Here is a 5,843-nt window from a genome sequence, read left to right on the forward strand (position 1 = left end):
GTAGTTTGTTTTTGACTGAATGAAGATCTATGGGAAAATTAGAATCATTAGCATTACTCATCAATGCTAACATTTTACTATGGAGGTCTTATAAAATACTGGACACATTTGACTTCAAATGTCCCTATGATAACTAGAGCAGGCATTAATGTCTCCATCATGCAGAGAGGAAATGGAGACGGAAAGGTCTCCATGAATGAATCACTCAGTTCTTTTTGTCTTGGTGAAAGTTATCAAAGAAGGGGCATGATGGACTGAAAAAAAAAAATCTGCATGGAATACAATAGACAGGTGAATATGGGTGCACTAAACCTAGAACTTCTCTTCATCAGAAACATCTTAAAAATGTGGAAAGAGAGTTCCCATTGTACTTCAGTGGGTTAAGAACCCAACTAATCTTCATGAGGATGCAGGTTCGATGCCTGGCCTGCACAGTATCCAGCATTGCTACAAGCTGTGGCATAGTTTGCAGATATGGCTTGGATCCAGTGCTGCCATGACTGTGGCATAGGCCTGCAGCGGCAGATTTGACCCCTAGTCTGGGAACCTCCATGTACTGCAAGCGTGTCTGTAAAGAGAATAAATAGAGTAAATTAATTAATTAGTTAAATAAGACAACCCAAATATCAACTTTAAATTTATTTAAAAAAAGGAATGTGAAATGACATGGCTCAAATCTAGAGATACTTGCAGTGGTTTAGGTTAAAGAACAAATAAAATATCCTTATAACTCATTAAGAAAACAAAATTATCCAATAAGAAAAAAATGGGCAAAAATTAAGAATATATTTCAAATAAATAAAACACATTGCCAATACATGTGAAAAGATGCCAAGCTCACTTCCCAAGGGTTAGATAAATGCAAATCAAAACTATAAAGATATATTTACAGCAGTTCAATTGGCAAAAATTAAATAACAACACTGAGTGTGTTGGATGGTAAAGACCAAAGATGTCTTTAAAACTGTTGCTAAAATTATATTAAAAATAATTTTGAATTATCATATAAAATTGAACTTTTACATACCCAGTTACCCAATGATTCCACTCTTAGAGTGATTTGTGATAAAGAAATGATAGGACACAGGGAAAAATCTTGCAAAGACATGTCTAGAACTGTTTAATGAAGGACAATTCCTAACAAAAAAAAAATCTGGAAACAACCCAAATCCCATCATCTAGACTATGATTAAAGTATATCTGCACTATGGAATATCACATAGCAGTGATAATGAAGAAATCTAGCTGAGTTTTAAAACAGATTATTGCGCTTATATGCTGTGTAAACTTAAGCAAATAGACGTTCCTAAGCATTTTTTTAATCTATAAAGTGGGAATCATACTCCCTATTTTAAAGATTTTTGTATTGAAATGATGTATGCAAAATGTCTGAAACATCTTTAACATAAAAATATTGTTAATTATTTGCAATCATTGTTTTAGTCATTAGAAATATTTTCTTATGGATGAAAATTTGGAACTATAAAGTAATATTCTTTCCTAAAACAATGTACCTCTGTCTCTGTCTCTCTGTCTCTGTCTCTGTTTGTCTCTCTCTCTCTCTCACACACACACAGATACACACCAACCAGTATTTTTCAACTGTAATTACATTGTATAAGAGGAAAATTATAATAATTATTTTTAATGTTTAGGAGAAATGTATGGGTATCACAGAAATGTCAAAATATGCTTATCATTCTCAGGTCTCTGAAAAAGCACTAAAATTAAATATTCCTTAGTTTTTCATTTACATATTTTTGCTAGATGTCAGGGATATACATAAATGTATAAAAGCCAGTCTCAGTTTTCAAATATCAATGGATTTAAGTAATTGCTCTAATTACACTCTTATGTTTTGTAAATCTGCAAAAGACTGAACATCCTAAACCATTAGCATGAGAGTAATTCTGTTCCACAACAAAGTTTACCACAGGGATTGCATAGTGTATAGCTTCGATCTAATCAACATCAAAAGCTTTAAATTTCAAAGGAGCTTGAATAGTTTGTGGATATATGGAGATGAAAGGTATAAGCAGTGTCACTGAAACTTCAAAGTCCAGAAACTTCAAAGGCTGGAGGAAAACCGAGGAGAACAAAACTGGAAGTAAAAAGAGAACTATGAATTAAAATAAAGTTAATTTCCTGAGAGTAAAACAAAACTCATGTCATTTAGGAACTGATCACAACTGAAGTTTAAATTGATCAAGATGCTTGTAATCTGTCACTACATTTTTGTATTTTTTTAAACTTCATATTCCATTACTTAGTGCATTCATTTTTTATAGCAATGTCACTCATTTACATTGTTACTTTAAGGATATAAGAATTCCATAAACAAGAAAACATAAGGCTTTTAACCCATATTTCATAAGACATTAATAGAAATAGTGTTGCTAGGACTAAACATTATAAATAAGTTTAGTGCCTAAATTGAAGCCCTAGAAGGGAATCTACAGAATCTCTTCAATAGGATTTACACTCCCAAATCTTATAAGTGAAGCCAAATGTGATGTAGATTTCCTCTTCCAGAAAAGAGACGTGTCCTTTGTCATTCAGGATTATGAGTAAAACAAAAAATCATTTTTGAAGAATCATTCCAACAAAATTCACTCCTGTGTTTTTCATTCTACCCTGTCCATGGCCATGGAGGTGAAAAACTTACCTTCCCTGGGAAGTGCCATCCCTCCCAAATATTGAAGGTGGGAGAATAGGACTCAATACGATAAAATGTTGTCTCTTTCAGACTATTCACACCATTTAAGGTGGTTTTTCTTTTGCCCTGTCTTAGCCCCCAGAGGCTAAATACTGAACAGTCTAGTGTATGCTAAAATGTGAAGATGCAATGCATATTGTCAAAAGACTGAAAATCATCCCACGGCATCCCCTCCCACCACAAACCTATTTATCTTGGTTTAAAAAAACAATTATTTCAAGGCTCTGTTGCACGTGTGTCCCCTCCTCTGCAGGTAAATCCGCACCAGTATGTACAAGTGCTTCAAACCAAATTGGCCAAATATACTGAAGGAAAGCTGACACAATTATACTAACATAAGACATATGAACACCTCCCGAAGCACTTATTCAGGTTTAATAAACATACCTGCTCCTTTTGGTCATCAATCTTAATGAGACTAGAATCCAGGTTTTGGCATTAACTTCTCACTCTCATCCCAAATTTTCTCTTCTGTTGAAAAATAGTAACAGTCTTTTCCACAACAGGACCATTTTCCTTGACATGCGCCATAATCTTTACCTTGAAAAAACCCACCATCATCCACAACCTCAGTCTCATTTAGAGACTTGTGCTTTTTTGTGAATTTCATTTCTTTTTTTTTTTTTTTTTTTTTTTTTTTTTTTGTCTTTTCTAGGGCAGCACCTGTGGCATATGGAGGTTCCAGGCTAGGGTCTAATTGGAGCTGCAGCCGCCAACCTACACAGAGCCACACAACGCCAGATCCAAGCCGCATCTAAGACCTACCCCACAGCTCACAGCAACACTGGATCCTTAACCCACTGAGTGAGGCCAGGGATTGAACCCGCAATCTCATGGTTCCTAGCCAGATTTGTTAACCACTGCGCCACTACGGGGGATACTTCCATGAAAAAAAAAACCCTGTCAGCTATCAATCTGAGTATTTAATATTTGCCAGTATTAGGTAGTAAAGCTGAGTGCTCGTCAACATCTGGTCCAGAAGTTTGTTTTTTCTTTTCCTGTTGTATTTTGTATTTCACATTCACAATAGCCTGTAACACTTCAACCAGTATTATAAAATTAAAATCATGAATGGATATAAGAGAAGATCATGATATTATCACAATTTACTGTAATTCTAAATAACAAGTAAATGACATTGATTAAATGGACATGCAATCAGTGAATATGTAAAGTTAAAATATTTTGAAGTGTCAAAACATGAATATATATTTATAAATGATAACTGCATAAATTGTATATACTTGACTCCACGTTATTTTAAAAGTATCTAAAATAATAATAGACATGTGTAAAACAAAATATAAACTGGAAATAGGGAGCTCCCATTGTGGCACAGCGGAAATGAATCTGACTAGGAACCATGAGGTTGTGGGTTTGATCCCTGACCTTGCTCAGCGGGTTAAGGATCTGGCGTTGCTGTGAGCTGTGGTGTAGGTTGCAGATGCAGCTCGGATCTGGTGTTGCTGTGGCTGTGGCGTAGGTAGACCCCTGGCGGGGGAACCTCCATATGCCATGAGTGCAGCCCTAAAAAGCAAAAAAAAAAAAAAAAAAAAAAAAAAAAAAACTGAAAATAAGTCATTAACTGTCTTTTATGCTTTTTGGTCTTTTCAAATAACAGTTTCTAATTTTGATTATATTCAGTATGTGTTAACCCACAAAGATACCCAAAGTGGTTTGTTGAATGAAGGAACCAAATAATGAATAATTATAAGGAAAAAGACATTGAAATGCAAGCTTAATATAGAAAATTAGTATGTAACATATCAAAACCTATGATTTCATTTTGTTCATATAAAAAAAGAGATTAGACTTATTCTGATTTGTGATAAAGTAGTGTTACATTAAGATAAGGAATATAGCAGTCAAATAAAATTCCCCAATTCTTGGCTCAAATGGCAAAGCCCAACTTACACGAAAAATAATTTCAAATAGCTATGTAAATGACACTTTATTTAGTAAAATTTTTGTGAAATCTCAGCCACTTTGTGTGGCATAAAAACTGTAGGGTAGCAAAATAATACACCATCAATATCATGGTCAATACCATAATGAATCTAACATTTCTAGAGAACTGTACAGTTTCTGAAGTTCAACAGCAGTTTGACAATTATAGTATCTCATTTTAATTTCAATTTATGTATCTCCTGGTTCATTGTTCTCGTAATTAATATGTGAACTGATACTCACCTATATCCTAAGCCTCTGGTTGCCAGCAGGAGGAAAAAACATATTATTCCTAGGATTCCTGAAACAAAATGCTATGGAAATTCTGTACAAAATCAAAAAGGCAGAATATATAATGAGCAGAATCCTCAGAAGTCGAGAAAAATTGAAATTCTTCTGGAGTTCCATATTAATATCACTTATCACAAATTTCATTGAATACTGCATTTAAATATACCACTTAATTTGTAAAGAACCAGATATATAATAACAAATATATGGGCACAATTGTTATGATTTCATTTTTTTCTTACTTGACACTGTTTTCAGTAAACAAGAAAAAATACAGTAAAAAGTATTTACCTCTTTTTTTGTCAGCTGGATGTCTTTGATCTTTCTTTGAATAGTAGAATTTCTGGTCCCTCTATGACCTTCTCACTCATTTTTGAAGGCTGTGGGCGAAGAACACACTAAGAATCATTTACAGTATTTTATAAGGTATAATTAATTCCATGGAAAAATGGCAACATATTCATCATGAAGTAATGGGGAGTTCTAAATAAGTAATAACCAGGATGAAATGAAAAAAATGAAATAGAGAGTTCTTATTGTGGCTCAGCTGGTTAAAAACCCGACATAATTTCCGTGAGGATGCGGTTTGATCCTGGCTTCCCTCACTGGGTTAAGGATCTGGCGTTCCTGCAAGCTGTGGTGTACATCGCAGATGCGGCTCTGATCCAGTGTTGCCTCAGCTTCCGCTCCTATTTGACCTCTAGCCTGGTAACTTCCATGTGCCATAAAAAAGGAAAAAAAAGAAAAAGTGAAATAACCATTTCTGGGAACATTAGAAAAAATTACTAAAAAAATTTTTCTTTTTGACACCTTTAGAACAGACGTTTTTCATGGTTAAGTAACAATCCATGATAGCTTATGGACATGTTATATTAAGCTTTCAGACTAT

The 5,843-nt window shown here is 34.1% G+C and overlaps 1 long non-coding RNA gene across 2 annotated transcripts; it reads right to left on the minus strand.

Annotated features, from left to right (window-relative positions):
- On the minus strand, positions 456-5,573 carry LOC106507529. 2 transcript variants are annotated; one of them, XR_002344108.1, is made up of 3 exons: positions 4,907-5,573; positions 3,104-3,187; positions 456-2,101 (listed from the first exon to the last, which is right to left on the minus strand). It is a non-coding gene; the product is annotated as an uncharacterized LOC106507529 (long non-coding RNA). The 2 variants fall into 2 exon arrangements; XR_002344107.1 differs by having other exon boundaries at positions 457-2,101; positions 5,246-5,573.

Source organism: Sus scrofa, chromosome 5 (genome assembly GCF_000003025.6).
Source record: "Sus scrofa isolate TJ Tabasco breed Duroc chromosome 5, Sscrofa11.1, whole genome shotgun sequence".
Taxonomy (NCBI): Eukaryota; Metazoa; Chordata; class Mammalia; order Artiodactyla; family Suidae; genus Sus; species Sus scrofa.